This window comes from Ruditapes philippinarum, unplaced genomic scaffold, assembly GCF_026571515.1.
Source record: "Ruditapes philippinarum isolate M1 unplaced genomic scaffold, ASM2657151v2 ctg2115_1_1_1_1, whole genome shotgun sequence".
In the NCBI taxonomy this organism is placed as follows: Eukaryota; Metazoa; Mollusca; class Bivalvia; order Venerida; family Veneridae; genus Ruditapes; species Ruditapes philippinarum.
This window is the reverse complement of record NW_026857411.1, coordinates 283,617-301,775: the sequence shown is the minus strand read 5'-3', so window position 1 is coordinate 301,775 and position 18,159 is coordinate 283,617. Positions and strand designations below refer to the sequence as shown.

The following is an 18,159-nucleotide window of genomic DNA, read 5'->3' as shown; positions in this document are numbered from 1 at the left end:
TCACTCACTGTCAATATGTAATGTGAATATTTCATTGTTGATTTTATTTGTTTGTTCATTTGTTCATTTTGTGTGTCAGTTATGATAAATGAATTATTATGAATAAATCAATCTATTTATCTATTAAATTTATTTATTTTCTATATAAATGTATTGAGTGATTTATTGGTTCCATCATTTGTTTGTTTGTACAATTATTCATTCATTCATTCATTTTTTGTATTTATGTAAAAACATGAAAGAAAATTTAAGCAACTTTTATGATTAAATTGAGTCAAAAATATATGGCACTTGTGAAAAACATGACTGTAGTAATATCTTACAAATTTCATTTCTGACAATGTGAGGTACAATCTTTATTCAATGGAAAATTGTTTTTTCCCCAGATTTTTATTTATGGGATTTATAAAAAAAGGCAGTTATCCATTTAATTTAAACTATATGAAGTCAAAAGAATTGTTTCTTATAATTATCACTGGTTTAGTGAATTAGTTTATTTTTTCCTGTGTATTTATAGATACCTAATTTAAATACCTATACAATTTATTAGATGTTACGCAGCTCACCTGTCTTATAATTGAATTACTTCCCTTTGATTGATAAGGATAAAAAACTTTCCAGAGAGTTATTTATTACTTAGGTTAAAAGTACCAGTTTGTTGAAAATGTATTTGTTCATTTCCTTTTTTTGTTTCATAAAACTTTGAAATGAAAAATTTTATTATAACTGCTGATGAAAAATTATTTATCGCTGATAAAAAGGAAATATTGCTGATGAAAGAAATATATTTTGCTGATGAAAAAGTAAAAATTGCTGATGAAAAAGTATACTAAATGTAAAAGGAAACCTGTCACTTTCCAGAGATATTATTGTTTTTCATTTCCAGTTTGTATGCTTTGCTATATCCTATTTGGTAAGGGACTGACAGGGGAACAAAACATATAATAAATGTATGTGATTTCATATAACAATATTGTGGAGTGGTTGTCTAGAAATTTAGTATTATAAATCTTGACATCATTACAAAATTCTGAGTTCATGTGCTGCCATTTATGGTTTAATGGCATACAAAGATAAGTGTATGTGGCACAAAATGCATTTGAGGCATTTTGGCCAACAGTTGACACATTATGACAACCTTGCAAGTCTGTGCATTTCTGACTTTTTTATAATGCTGTTTTTGGTTTGGAATTTAATTCTTTAATATATTAAAATATATTAAAAAGTAAAATATTGTCAAGTGAACAAAGAAAGTAATTCACACATTGCAAGTTGCACTTAAAATTTACAAAAGTTACCAAAAATAGGTTAGAATATGTAAAAACTGTGAGCCCTTACTACATTAGTCATGCAGTAGTAATATGGTGTCATTAACGGCATATAACATGAAAATTATTACTTTTAATATGAATATGTTTGCTTTTTTTTAAAATCTTATTACAATTTTCTCAAGGAAGATTTTCTTTAAATATTTTGGCTCATCAGTGGAGGCATACAGTTTAATAAATGCCCATTGTCAATTTCTTAAGCAGTGATCTCCCCTTATCAGTACAGAACACATTTTTAACAATATTGTGTTGAAAATATTTTGTTACCTTTTAAATTTATTTTTTCAGAATTTTGTATACTTTTGATAACTTTTAGATACACTATAACAATATAACTAGGTACAAAAAGTTAAAAATAAAACGAGGAACAGAAAAATGACGTTAGATTTTCAATGTAACAGTCGATATTTGCATTTGAATTTCAATGTTACGTCATGTGACTTTCATCATCATGTGACATCTGTGAAGGCAGTGCAGATTACAATCTGCCAAGGGAGGTAATCACTATGAGGAGTTTGGCCCATTTTATGATTGCATTTTTTCTGAACTGCTATGAAATATGTCCGTTATATTATCACAGTAAAGTTTAGGACATGGACACTTGCATTGGTATATGTTTTGGGTGAATTTTCATTAATTTCGTTAAAATGAAGTTAAAATAATGTGTATCGATCATTGATTGACAGTAAATATCAATAATACGGTACATTAATATTGATACATTAATATCGTTTCTATTGGGGACGGCTCTAAATGGGACTATTTATGAAATGCTATTTACTTATTGGTATTGTGTTAGTAAGGTGCATGTCGAGTATTTTGCAGCTGTCCATTATTTTTACAGCAACTGTATTAAATACCATTGTAACATAAAAACCTACTCAAAACATTGTTATTTTTATGATATAACTGTCAAGGTAAATAACAAAAGTTAACAGTTACATCACCTCTGTACATCAGGTGGCTAATTACATGTGACAGGGCACATTGTTTTGTACTACCATCAGAAGGACGTAAGGTACGAGCCCTCAGGGGGCGTAGGTTTTTTTCTGGTGAGGAGACAAAAAGATGTGGATAATGACATTTGAGTTTCCTAAAAGAAAATGTTGTTGATTTATTGAAACGCTGATATTTATGTATGTTATATATATGTGTACTTAATGCATAATGCCTTGTTTTAATTGCTGAAAGCTTTTTTTTAATGTACTTGCTTGCAGTATTTAACTTGGATGAAGGTCATTTACTTAATTGGTGGGGTCAAAAGTGAGGCAGATGGTTTCTATCTTTAATGTCATCAAAATTTTGTTGAAAGATGACATTTCAAAATTTTATTACTTTCTTTTTTGTGTTATATGTACAGTTTAGAATAAGGAAAAACCTAATAGTTTCATGATAAAGGAAATACATTTGTCACAGTTCAGAACTGTGCACTATTTAGGGGAGAGGATGTGTAAGAAGCAGGATAGCTCAGTCGGTAGAGCTGCGGTAGATATTCCGAGGGTCCCGAGTTGGAGTCCCGGTCAGGCTGCACATTTTTCACACCCTGTGACACATTGTATCATTTCATTTGTTTATAGTTTTATAATTTCAGTATATTTCCCATTTATTTCTGTTAAATAAAATTAGCACTCCCCAGTCAATGCAATAATACAAGGTAATGCATAGAAAATTCAATAAGAAACTTGTAAACCATTATGACATCAGAAACCAAATGATGTCATAATAAATACCTTCTCCCCTCAGTGTAGTTCTACAATATTTTTGTTGATTCTCTCTAGCATATATTAAGTATGCTGAGATTTCATGATTTTAATGGTTTTAACAGTTAATTTACCTGCTGGAACCAAAAGGTGATTTACCTTAAAAATAATGGCACCAGGGTATAGAGCACTTCAAACCTGCACACACAGACTGTCTGATCAAGCCATATACAGCAACTGTTAAAAATTCAGTTTTTGTATTTTGATATTAAATTTTAATCCCTTAAACTCTAAATGGACTGTTCCAAATTCAAAGATGGACAAGTCCATTACACAAATACTGCAGAGTTCAAGGGTTAAACAGGCTGGCGTATAAAACCTGGTTAGAACTCAGCTGCATGCTGGCACGGACATGGTTTAAGTCCAAAAAATGTACAGTTACAAGAGATGTCTGAGATTTTGTCTAATTTGATGCTATAACAGTTGTAGAAGTTACAGCATTTTACCACCTATCTGTACCTCAAAATAATGTATAATACAAGACAAATCTGTCGTTTGTTTAATGAAGATGGACTGAATGGCTAATGTCATTTTTAAAAGTTACCTCCCCTTATAGACAAGAGGCACTAGATTTTCATACAAGTGGCACTTGAATTAATATATTTATTCTACCCATGAAAAATGTACTTGATCTTATCAATGTTAAGCTCTATTAGACTTTACCAGAACTTTCCCCCTGGTTATTAATCCACTAAATTGTCTTGTTCTTTAGGCTATGCAAAATTGTCATCCCAATTATGTTTACTAAATTTAGTTGAAACATATTTAGTTTAGCTCCATTGCGAATTGTAATGAAAGATTGAAAGCTTGAAGTTATCATTTGAACTTATTCCCAGTGTTAATTACTTTACCTTACCAGTATGGGTGTCATATGAGGAAACATGGCTATGACTTCAGTACGGCTCGAACCCGAGATCCCTGCCGGGAATCTTTACCACTCTAGCATCTATCCCCTTTTCTCAATATTGTCATGACCGCAGATATTAAAAGCATGTAATGTTTGATATTTTCCAGCATAAATTTGATAAATAATTTCCATGCCTGAAAATTAGAGACCGTCTATCGTTTTATTGTAAGGCTTTTCAATATCTATATTAATAAGGTTTAAGGTTCAAGCCTTTGATGGTCAAATAGAATTGTGTTCAAAGTGCAAGCCCGGTTGCAATCAAATCCACGATTTGGACGCTGAGTCTCAAATCAGCTTGTACAGAAATTACAATGTTGTTTAATTGTTATAACCATTGATTTAAACATCTCATAATTACTAATTTTATCTGAAATCATAGAATAAAACTTTACATCACCTTAGTGCAGTAACTGGTTAACTTCTATTAAATTGAGAAGGACTTAACCCGTTACTGCACTAAAGTGACAATAAGTTTTTATTCCCAGACTGGTAAAATTACTAAGCTGCATATTTTGAAAAACCAGAAATAACATTTGGTGTCTGTGGTCATATCAAAATTTGGGTGTCCTGTTAAAATAATATAACAGGAGCCAAAATTACTGGTTCAAAAGTTCGGATTTATAACAAGTTTCGGACAAAAATTTGAAAATTTATTGAAGCATGAATATCATATATCAATCTTAATGAGATTTAAATATTATAACAACATGGATGAGATATCAGAAAGTTTTAAGATAATAAGTCCTCCGATATATGATACGTCCCTCGTTTTAAAATATAAACGCTGCATGTTTATATTAACAGCAGTGTCCTATATGGTTTTGAAATTGTTACTTTTTTTTCCGTATTAAGTTTTCCGGCTAGTTTATTCTAAGCGTAAAATTTATTTAAAATTGGTTTGTGATTATGATACAGTATATTTTTATAATGTATTTTGAGCCTACTATGGTAAATTAATGATTCAAATCTTCAGTGCACAGATTGCCAATTTTAATTATCGAGCCAAATGCAAATTGTTCCTTGTGTTTTCTTTTTGATCAAATATATGACCAGAAATGAAGGAACATTAAGAAATCCTAGTAAACTTATTTGCCCCTTAGTAAAGATTTGCCTCAGATTGAGCATTAAAGCACAATCTGAGACAATATTTCCTTTCAAGAGGTTTGAGACAATGTATTTAATTCTACATTGGAATAGGGCCGACTTTCAAGACCTTTAATTGTGGAATGAGAAACAAATAATTGTGTGGAAATGAAACATTTTATTTGAGATTTGACAAATTTTAATTAATTTGATAACTGGCCTTAAAGCAGCATGTAGTCTCCTGATGAGTAACATAAATCTCTAAAAAAATCACAACATTTCTACTTGTTAAAACTCTGTCTTTTTATGTTTTCATAAATATTTAAACAAATTCTGAGGTGTACTGCATTAAAATTGATAAAATTTTGAGCTAATTTTCATTTGAACAAATCTTTGATCAAGCTCACAAAAAACACCAATCAATTTCAAGCAGAATGATTTTTTTCCCCAGAAACATGTCATGAATCAAGAGACTAAAATGATTAGGGTTATTTGAAATGATTAGGACTATTTCTGAGGTTGTTTTCATTAATTGTTTCTTAATTGATTCAAATGTTTTATTTGATCATAATTTTATATGACATTTTATTAAAGGGACCATTCTAAAAGCTAAGTTCATAAAATATGAATTTCTTAGCTGGGGAACTTAAAACAGAAAGATATGCAAAGATAATTAAGAAATTATACTCAGAAATAAATTGAAAATCAGTTTTTGTGCATTGGTTAGTCTGATTTGAGTGAAAAGTGTTATAACGCTTTTCATTTTTTGGTCATTTTAAAAAATCAAATTAATTTTCTGTAAAAAGGAACAGGGAAGTGATTGGAAATTTTGCACAAGGTTATTGGTCTTGACCTACATGAAATGGATCATCAGTGTCAAAAAAAAATTATGCCAATTCCATCATGCCAAAAAACCTCAGTGGAGTCATTTTAAAGACATTTGCTACAATTACATAGCACCCATACTACCTAGGATATTTAAAGCAACTTTAAACCACTTGCTGAATATTGTTCACCATAAACATATCCCTGCAGTCAAACCACCATTGCTGGCTTAATATGGTTCACCATGATTCATCCCTGCTGTCAAATGTTGGCTTGATATGATTTACCATGATTCAGCCATGCAGTCCAATGTTGGCTTAATATGGTTCATCATGATTTATCCCTGCTGTCAAATAGTAGCTTGACATGGTTCATCATGATTCATCCCTGCTGTCAAATAGTAGCTTGACATGGTTCACCATGATTCATTCCTGCTGTCAAATGTTGGCTTGATATGATTAACCATGATTTATCCCTGCTGTCAAATGCTGGCTTGATATGATTTACCATGATTCAGCCCTGCAGTCCAATTTTGGCTTAATATGGTTCACCATGATTCATCCCTGCTGTAAAATAGTAGCTTGACATGGTTCACCATGATTCATTCCTGCTGCCATGTTGGCATAATATGGTTAACCATGATTTATCCTTGCAGTACAATGCTTGCTTGATATGTTTCATCATGATTCATCACTATAGTCCAATGACATGTATATTTTTTTATCTGAAGTACCAATAAAGAGTGAATTACAAAATTGCTGTGCTATTTTAGTCTGCAAAAGAATCACTTATACATTTACTTGTTTGTGTTTTAAATTAGTTTCTCAATGTGAATCAAGTGCCAATTACTGTGATCAAGTTAATATATTTTCCATCAATTAATTGGATAGTTTCAATGTAAGCTGGAAAAATTGTTGTTGATGGAATGTTTCCCCATTATGGAGGTATATCTTTTGTTAACAATAAAAATTGGTACTAGGGACATTCCATAAACTACATAAAACTAGAACTCCCCGAGTCGGATGTGTCGCCTTGTGAACAATGTAAGTTTCGGAGAAATGGCCAGGACAAAAATGAAATACGAAAACTAACAAAGGACAATAACTCAAAAACTAATAAGTGCAGAGCAGCAGTTTCTATGCACTGCACCACTTCTTATCAATAAGATCTATCATTCTATGAAGTTTCAAGTCCATATCTTTTATAATTTATGAGAAATGGCCTGGTCAAAAATAAAGTATGAAAATATATAAAGGGTGAAAACTCAAAAATAAGAAATGCAGAGTACCGGTCCTTGTACACTGCAATTATTTTTAATGAGATCTATCATCCTATGAAGTTTCATGTGTATAGCTTTCATACTTGAGGAGAAATGACCTGGACAAAAATAAAGTATGAAAATTAACAAAGGGCCATAACTCAAAAAATAAGAAATGCAGAGTACCGGTTCTTGGGCACTGCACTTCTTCTTAATGAGATCTATCATCCTATGAAGTTTCAAGTCCAAAGCTTTTATACTTTCGGAGAAATGGCCCGGACAAAAATAAAGTATGAAAATTAACAAAGGGCAATAACTCAAAAAATAAGAAATGCAGAGTACTTGTTCTTGTGCACTGCACTTCTTCTTAATGAGATCTATCATCCTATGAAGTTTCAAGTCCATAGCTTTTATACATTAGTAGAAATGGCCCGGACAAAAATAAAGTATGAAAATTAACAAAGGGAAATAACTCAAAAATTAGGAAGTGCAGAGTACCAATTCTTGTGCACTGCACTTCTTCTAAATGAGATCTATCATTGTATGAAGTTTGAAGTCCATAGCTTTTATAGTTGAAGAGAAATGGCCCAGACAAAATTAAAGTATGAAAATTTACAAAGGGCAATAACTCAAAAATTAAGGAGTGCAGAGTACCGGTCCTTGTGCACTGCACTTCGTGTTATTGAAAGAAGCATGCATACCAAGTTTGAAATCAATCCAACTTAAAGTGACTGAGTTATGCTCCGGACAAGCTTTAGGGGACGCTGACACCGACGCCGACACCACCGACGCCGCCGACAAAAGTAATCCCTATATGTCACCTTTTCAAGGCGACACGAAAAACAGTACTGCTGACATTTCATGAATAAATTACATTAAAAGCTGGTACTGGTGATGTTAGTAAACTACATCAAAAAGCCAGTAATTGTGACATTTTATGACTAAACTACATAAAAAGCTAGTACTGGTGACATTTCGTGGATAAACTACATAAAAAAATAGTACTGGTGACATTTAATGATTAATGTTACATAAAAAACACACATTACTGGTGAGTGGTGACATTTCATAAAAAAATACATCAAAAACCCAGTACTGGTGACATTTCATAAAGTACAAAGAGTAATTAGTACTGCTGACATTTCAAGAATGAGTTATATCAAAAAGCCAGTACTGGTGACATTCCAGGAAAAGTGTACTATTAAAAGCCGGTAAACAAGAGAAATTATCTACCCGTACTATCCAGTACTTGTAGAATTTCATAAAATAACTGTCTGAACTAGCTAGCACTGGCATCTGCTGTAATTTTGTGAAAGTTTTATCTAGCATTTATTGTACAATAAATATCTCCTTTTGCACTAGTATTAAAAGACACAAAAGGTTCAAATTTAGTTAAAACTTTCCATTTAACTATTAGGTCATTGTTTAGTCTGCCGGCAGTAACAGATTCGACCCATGTGACCAGTGCAGACCAATGGCAGTAACAGATTCGACCCATGTGACCAGTGCAGACCAATGGCAGTAACAGATTCTACCCATGTGACCAGTGCAGACCAATGGCAGTAACAGAATCGACCCATGTGACCAGTGCAGACCAATGGCAGTAACAGATTCGACCCATGTGACCAGTGCAGACCCAATGGCAGTAACAGAATCGACCCATGTGACCAGTGCAGACCAATGGCAGTAAACAGATTCGACCCATGTGACCAGTGCAGACCAATGGCAGTAACAGATTCGACCCATGTGACCAGTGCAGACCAATGGCAGTAACAGATTCGACCCATGTGACCAGTGCAGACCAATGGCAGTAACAGATTCGACCCATGTGACCAGTGCAGACCAAGATCATCTGAAATGTTCATGCCATCTGATCATGGACTGCAATGTTCACTATTCAGTAAGTTCATGTTTTAAATTTTCTTTAAAAGATCAGATATTTAGTGTGGTAACAGTTGCTAGGGTTGTCATTAGGAAGGGATTGTAGTACATAATTACTGTCTCAAATGCATTTTGGGCTGCCTCAATGCTTTAAAACTTAGAAATTTCACTTTGTTGTATGTGAGTAAACCAATATTACTGCCTCAAATTCAAGATTGACAATCCTGTAATATTTAAAGGGTTTAAAAAAGCCAGCTTGTAGAATTTCATACCAGTGTTTATGGGAGACTTGTAAATGATCCAAGTTTAGCTTGCTTGATTACTTTAATGGATTTATTTTAATGATATTTTCAGAAACAAAAACTACATGCAAATAGCAATATTTTTTTATTGCTAAAAAAATGATCTTTCATAATCTCTTGAACATACAATATTCACTCAAAGCTTTTTTAACCAGGTTTTCAATTTTGAAAATCCTGGTTATTAGATTGGGGTATGGCGGCGGATGGGCGGATGGGCGGCTGGGCGGATGGGCGGATGGGCGGGCGGGCGTCAAACGAAATTGTGTCCGCTCTGTAACTCTTCAACCCTTTGAAGAATTTTGATGAAACTTCAGACAAATGTTTACCACATCAAGATGACGTGCAGAACGCATGTTCCGCATGGCTGGCTCCAAGGTCAAGGTCACAGTGACATTAACATTGAAAATCCTGTCCGCTCTGTAACTCTTCAACCCTTTGAAGAATTTTGATGAAACTTCAGACAAATGTTTACCACATCAAGATGACGTGCAGAACGCATGTTCCGCATGGCTGGCTCCAAGGTCAAGGTCACAGTGACATTAACATTGAAAATCCTGTTTACATGATTTTATTTTTCATTATATAGAATATATAGTGAACAATTTCTTCTGTGCGCAACTCCTCCTACATTTCTCAACGGATTTTGACCAAACTTTCACAGAAGCTTTGTCATCAAGTGCCCTGACACATATTGTCAGGGTTTTGCAATTGGTATATATTTGACCTAATTTATGGCCCTTTGTTTTTTTTCATTATAAAGAATATATAGTGAACAATTTCTACAGTGCGCAACTTCTCCTACATTTCTCAACGGATTTTGACCAAACTTTCACAAGAAGCTTTGTCATCAAGTGCCCTGGCGCATATTGTCAGGGTTTGTGATTGGATAATGTTTGACCTTATTATGGCCCTTTGTTTTTTTTCCTTATACAGAATTGAACAAATTCTTCTGTGCTGAACTCTTCCTACATTTCTCAACGGATTTTGTTCAAACTTTCACAGAAGCTTTGTCATCAAGTGCCCTAGCACATATTGTCGGGGTTTTGTGATTGGATAATTTTTTACCTAATTATGGCCCTTTGTTTTTTTTCCTTATACAGAATATATATAGTGAACACTTCTTCTGTGCGCAATTCCTCCTACATTATTCATGTTTTACATTGCACATAGTTACATTGTTTGTTGCTTGTATTTGTATTTCAAATACAACATATTTATCTACAATGGTGATTATTGAAAACCTGGTTTCATGGCATTGCCATGTTTCTTGTTATTTTCTTAATATTTTTTCAGTCCTAGGAAAAAAGAAAAGAATTGCCACTGATAAAAAAATAATGTAGTAAATTGTTTAGCTTTCCAGTTGTTTTTTAAAGTCCTTAGATACTTCTTAGATACTTGTATTCCATTAAAATTATTGCATGTTCATTATTTTGATTCACTTTCGAGCACTGGTTAACAAACAAAGTATGATGATAAATTGTTAAGTTCTCAAATTTTAGTAAAAAAAAATTAAGTGCTTTGATATTTGATTACATATTGCATGTTCATTATTTTGAATCTCTTTTGATACACTGAGACCACTGAGATAAACCATAAAGAGACTGGAGTATATCATCAGTGAGTTAATTGATACAGGTATAAACGTGACTGACTCTATCTACAACTACCTGTATTGTTAGTGGTCCATTGCTACGGCTAAGCTGTCATTGAATTGGTTAGTGCATTCAACTGCATCATCAAGTAGTGAAATGTTTCTCCTCTGTTTTCAAATGGACAGTAATTGTCTGAATTAATCGTGTATTTTCCGCACTTACTGCTATCAGAGTGACAAAATCGACAAAATCGTTGTTGTGTGTTTTGTATTCTGACGGTCTCAAGTTTCTAGTTTCGGAATAGAAAACCGGATTTTGTTTTTTTTTTCCTTGAAGTTATAAACTGCCTGTAAAGTGTGGATTTAAGTGCAAGATTGAAGTTCTAGGTCTGCATTTGACACTAAGTCGTAGGTTTAAGTGCCGAAGGATTTTTTTCTCCAATACTATGATTGGAAATCCACGCTGCGATACAGAAAAGAACATTGTTTTCAATCCCGAGTTTGAGTTAGACTGTGCATCTAAAGTATAATAAAATTCTAGAAACTTTTTACACCTATATGTGACTGTTAAAAATTAAATAAAAATTTAAACGGTCATTTACTGCAGCGTGATAATGTGATGTTTTTTTAAAAGGATTAACAGTTATATGTCAACAGGTTTTTTATATGATAATATTTTCTGCCATAAAAATCATTGCTTACATAAGAATATTCCATGGAAACAGTTTCATAGAATAATCGTTTTAGTATTATTTGATAGCATTCTCAGATTAGAAGTAATTCACTGGAGTTTTGGATAACTTTTGATTGGATTTTTATCACATAGAATATTTCAATCTTGCATGGGGTAAGTGTATTTAATGCATTATTAATTTATCAGCGTTGTGACAGAGTACTAAGTTTAATTGAATTGTTTTAAATATTTATTACTAAATTACCTTGACGCATTACACTGTTTTAAAAGAACACAATTAAGTTACAATTTTAATTGGTAATCAATTATTCTAACTCAGATTTTGTTAGACTGTAATTGACATATCTATTTGAATTGTTATTCAATTTATAACCTTGTAAATTGGTAAAATAAATTGTAGAAGATGTTTTTTGACATAGCAAATTGTGATCTTATAGCCTAAAACTATCAAAAAAAAATTTATAATTACCAAAAAACAAAAAATTGTAATTTTATTCAAAATGCCCAACGCATGGGGAAGGGAATTATAGGCATGAAGTTGCACCTGTCCTTAAACTCTTGGACTCTCTCTATGACAATTATAAAATGAGCTAGACTTATTATTACCTCGCCAGTTAAGTTTATTGGCTTGGGCCTTAGTCTCAAATTTCGGACTTCGAGGGACTAACCAATTTACAAAACAATATATCAAACCGATGTGGGGCATCACCCAGGGCCGGACATTCGTTCTTTATTAACAGACAACAAAATTTCCTGGAGGCGCAACCATTGTGGGGGCTAGGGGCTGGGCCTTGTACAACAAGTCTAGGCTGAATATCGTGTAAAGCTGTGTGTATAAAACCTTTAAAAAAAAGACAACTGTTAATTATTCCAATCCTAAAGTATGACAAATTCATTATACAAGTTCAATGTTATAATAGTAAAAATATTTTGATATCTAATGTTAGATTGTGAGATACCTTTGTTCTAGGTCAGTCTCTTACACATATATAAAATAACACAACACTCCACTTGTACAATTAGTATGACTGGTTTTATAAGTAATCAAAATAATATTGACGTGCCAAAGCTTATAGATTCTGAGATATTTTCGGTCTGGGTCAGAATCTCACTTCTAGAGGCGAGATATTGCCCCAGACACAAAATAGCACAATATCTTGTTGGTTGCATAGAACAATTAGTTTTACTAGTTTTATAAGAAGTAAAATGAAGGTAGTTTTACCCGAGTGTCTTAATTTATTGGCCTTCAGTGAAGTATCAAGGGGCACCTGCTGTCTTCATCAACAAGGTAAGACCAGTACTGAGTCAGTATGACCCAGCAAAACAAAAACAAAATATAATTGTATGAAAGGAAACGTGTGTCCGTGTGTCTTGTCTCTTTGTTAGAAGAATAAGATGGAAAATACAGATGTCAAATTTGTAATGAAAAGAAAACATGGACAGATTCTCTAACCTTAAAAAAAATCAAGATAAATATTAATTTCCAACTTTATAAAAATTTTATTATTATACTTTGTGAACATTTAAATCAATATCAAAAGGCCCCCTCACCTCATCATATCCTACCCCCTCCCCCTATCGTTAAACTCTTTTTTTTTCTCTTGTTTTTTTTGTTAGCTTAATTATAAAACTGTTGTGAAATAACTTATGACTGGTCAGATTATTTAACAAAATTAATATAAAATGTTTGAACATCAGTATGTTTCAATTTAAAAAAACAGATATTAATATACTAGTCCAACTTATTGTACTGTGCAATGTGTCTGGAGCAAATTATTATTAATCTCGCCTCTTCAAGTGAGATTCTGACCCAGAATCTAGCTTTGGCACATTGAAAAAAAAAATTATGGGTGTTTTGCTATATAAATAAGATATATAAGACATGATATGTTCAACATTTGAATTAATTAAATAGCAATTATATTCATCCACTAAAACATTTGTTATATAAAATTTACATGCATATTTTATAGAACCATGACATGAATATTAGGCATTCTTACTCTTCAGTACTTAGACAAATAGACCGTCATTAAGCCTGAACAACATCAGAATGTACCATATTATATTATTCAATAGCAAGAGAAATAGAATCCCTACAAAACTACAAAATTGAAAAATGTTGCATTGAGCCTGTTCATGGATGGTACTGGAAATGCAAGTAACCGTCCATTCCCCCTAACACCGGCTTAAACACTATTCAACATTTACTCTTTAGCATTAAAGAGTTGCACTAACCCCTCAACATCTTATCAACTGTTTAATCATGCTATAAAATATGATAACCTTTTTTAAAAGCATAGAATAACTTAACTATTTAGGGTCAATTTAGATATTTATTCATTCCAAATTATACATTCTTCATAATTGTATTAATATTCTGCATAGTTTTTTTTCTTTTGCTTGAGATGGAGGGTTACAAAAATTTTAAGCATATTTTTTAAATTTATATCTGAGACAACTCTGACAAGCTGATCAATTGCTCATTCAAAACATATGAGCCGCGTCACGACAAAACCAACATAGTGCATTTGCGACCAGCATGGATCCAGACCAGCCTGCGCATCCGTGCAGTTTGATCAGGATCCATGCTGTTTGCTTACCAACTCTATTACAAGTAGAGAAACTGATAACGAACAGCATGGATCCTGATCAGACTGCGTGGATGCCCAGGCTGGTCTGGATCCATGCTGGTTGCAAACGCACTATGTTGGTTTTGTCATGACGAGGCTCATATGTTGTCTAATATTTACAAAAAAAGAAGCTACGTTCTACTTAGGTTTGGACAGTACTTAAAAACCCTTGCCAGCACTAAATTTGAATATTTATTGACTTACAGAGTCATATTAAGAATTTTGAATTCTCAGTACAGTGTGATTAGGGCTCTATTTTCGTATTCCAAATCCAAGGCAAGGAAAATCCATAGACTAAAAATATCACACTCAGACTTCCCCAATTACCATCCTTAACATTCAGAGTAGTAAAAATGTGAAAATAATTTGAAAGATCGCAGATGAAATTATTTATTTACATTTCGGATAATATTTCAAATTCTCGAGCAGTTTTCTTTTGCATTCTGAGAGTATATATTCATGAAAAAACAATTCCTGTGAAATGTGGGTAAGGTATTAGTTTGAAACATTTTACAGTACTTTTTTTGTTTCTTTTTTTGATAAATCACAAATAAAATTACCAGACTGAAAAAAGTAAAACATTAATTTTGTTTCCAGCCACACACAACATGAACATGTTACGTTTGTTTGTTTTCAAAAGAGATGCAGTCTATAGATCAGCTGTGATTGATTTTCAATATCGAGAAACTAAAATTACCATCTCTGTTTGGGATATGTGTTAAATGGACTGCAGAGACTACAGCTAAAGTCACTGTTCCATGTTGTCCTTCACCACGGGTTTTAATTATAGTCGGTGCCTTCACTTATGATCTGTTATATTTAGTTTCTAAATAATTTATGTTAGTTTGATTTTGTAGGAAGCTATAAGACTTAAGATAGCCCTACTTGGGTCATGACAATGTTTCTTCATATGATACCAGTACTGGTTAATTAGTTTATACAGAATTTATGTTACTTTGATTTTGTAAAAAGCTACACAATTTCTTGAACCCCTCTCTGGAACCAACCAGTACTGAGCAATTAGTGTGATGTATCTTGCTCAAGGTAACAATGACTTGGTCCCAAAGGGGGTTTGAACCTGCTCGGCCAGCAATCATTAGATGACTGTTCTGACATATGTTAACAATGGCCATGCCACCACTGTATTTGTCATTGTGTATAATATGGAAACAATATATATACATTTCTAAACATAAACATTTTTTAACAGACCAATTAAACACTTTTTAACATACTAATATACTTCTTAACAAACCTATATAATTTATGAACAGACCAATATACACTTCATTACAGTCCAATATTTCCTTCTTAACAGACCAATGTTTACTTCTTAACAAACCAATATACACTACATAACAGATAGATATACCTTTCTTAACAGTCCAATATACACTTCTTAACAGACCAATATACACTTCTTAACAAACCAATATACACTACATAACAGAAAGATATACCCTTCTTAACAGTCCAATATACACTTCTTAACAGTCCAATATACACTTCTTAACAGTCCAATATACACTTCTTATTTAACAGTCCAATATACACTTCTAAAGTTCTTAACAGTCTAATATACACTTCTTAACAGTCCAATATACATGTACACTAATACACTTTTTAACCGACCCATATACACTTTTTAACAGACCAATAAAAACTTTTTAACAGACATACTTCTTACAACAGACCAAAAAACACCAACTACATTTCATCATGATACATATGCAGGAAATACAGATGCTTTATTTTTCAAAAGGATTGAAAATTTTCATTCAATTCATTCAACAGATCCATGTCATTCTGGTATAGTACATAAAATTTGTAGACAGTGGCATGTAATCAGGAATGCTGTAAACTATTTTATGATTGTTCATTTCACAGGAAACCCCATAATCCGAGAAAGATGGGATTTTCATTGCAGTACTAAAACTACCATAATATAGAATACAAGAGAAAGGTTTTAGTTTCTGGCACAGATTGAGTCACATGAAGAAAGATTTATACTTTCATGCACTAATAACAGACATAGATTCCAGTGTTGAAAATTTCAGTGGAAAAATCATTACTATAAAAAATGATTTTTGTTTTTGGGACATTTGCTTTGACATGATGTAAAACCACTGTCATACTAGGGCGGCGTTCTCACGGCGTGCAAAGAAAATAAATTCAGAATGCCGTGGTGAGCGCGAGTAAGATTGCAAACATTGCCGCATCATCTCCAATTACCATCGTTGTGGCATCGCATAGAACGCCAAACAATGGCGCACATTTTGAGCATGCTCAAAACAAACACCGTCAAAGAACTCAATAGAAGAGCAGTCCAAATGCAAACAATCGCCAATTAAAACACCATGGAAGCTCCGTAGCATTGCCATGATCACTGTGAGGAAGCCTTGAAGTCTCCATGTCATCAAAAATATCACATTTTTTATTTTTACCTCAAGGTGCTTTGTTAAATTTAACAACGCTTTGCAAAGGCAGTGAAAGCGCAGTCTAGTGTGACAGGGCTTTTAATGCAAATGTTCAATTGTAACTACAGTAGAATCCCTACTTAAGACCAACTCAGATTTAAGACCACTCCACTATTAAGACCATTTTTTAAAAGAACAGAATTTTATGTCAATAGTTATATGTGGCAGTTAAGACCACCACGGTTATCCACTTTTAAGATCACCAATTCTTTGATTTATTCTTTAGTTTAACTCACTATTGAGACCACTGATTTTAAAGTAAACTCCTACCTGAAGATCACATATTTGTTATTATAAATTTTAGAGTTACTGATGTTTCCAGTCTGCTTTCAGGACTTCACTCCTAACCGAATTATTCTATATATATCTATATCTATATAATAAAATATAATGAAAATCCTAATGAGAATTGATAATAATTAAATTTCTTCAGAAAAAATGTTCTGCTATAGCTGATTAATTATTATAACATAAGCTATATTTATTTGGTAGGTTTAAGACATTTGTTTTGTTCATACAAAATTGCACTCCTCGAGTGAGACTAGGGTCATAAAGTATTTAAGCAATGATAAAAATATCCACAATTAAGACCACCCGACAATTAAGACCACTTTGGTCCAGTCCCAATGTTGGTCTTAATTGAGGGTTTTTACTGTACGTCATCCCAACCCTTGGAGAATGAAGGGGGACTAAAATCACCCTGTCAGTGAAAAATGTCTTGACTTGGCTATTACTTACGGCAGTTGTGACGAAGTTCAATATATATGGTTTTCAATTGTACTTAAGCCAGTGCTAGGGGGTGTGGATGGTAACTTGCACATTCCAACAAGCTCAATCACACCAAACAAGCAACATTTTCAATTTTCAATGCTACAAAGGTGTGACAGCACCATGCCACAAAGGTATGACGGCACCATACCAACTCACATTATATAATTGAATTCTATGGACCTTTAAAGTTTATGAACTGTAAAAAGCAGAAGTTTTATTGATTAAAAAAATATCCCTGTAAAAAAACAATCAAAGTGATTGGGTATTGCTCATTATTTTATGATTATTTTATCTTGGAAGTTAATTTAGAATTGATCTTGATTTGTGTATTGTTTTTACTTTCAGATTGCATGACAAGCTAGGAGATAGGGAGAATTTTATTCCTGGATTTTAGAGACAACAAGAGGCAAAGGTAGGTTTTCCCAGCTGAATTTCTGTACCACAATTTGATAGTTTATTGGTATCAAGTTGTGTTTTATAGTCACTTGAGATAAAATGTAAGTTTTCTTGAAGAAAGATATAATCACATTTGTGTTGTTTGAAACTTTAATAGCAAGGGGATTATTGTTTTGTTATTTAAGATTTAGAGAAGAGTGGTTGTAAATTCATATTATATGTCAAGTGGTATAAAAAAGTAAAAATTGTTTCA

The 18,159-nt window shown here is 32.7% G+C and overlaps 1 protein-coding gene across 2 annotated transcripts in view; it reads left to right on the top strand.

The window, feature by feature from the left end:
* The first annotated feature begins 10,982 nt into the window (after positions 1-10,982).
* The window catches only part of LOC132749647 (protocadherin-9-like), an 80,664-nt gene continuing 73,487 nt past the window's right edge, over positions 10,983-18,159 (top strand). The window contains exons 1-2 of one of the 2 annotated variants that reach the window (XM_060739497.1): positions 10,983-11,782; positions 17,856-17,922. The gene's annotated coding sequence lies outside the window, so the exon portion shown is untranslated. The remainder of the gene's footprint in view (positions 11,783-17,855; positions 17,923-18,159) is intronic. The other variant, XM_060739496.1, reaches the window with a different exon arrangement.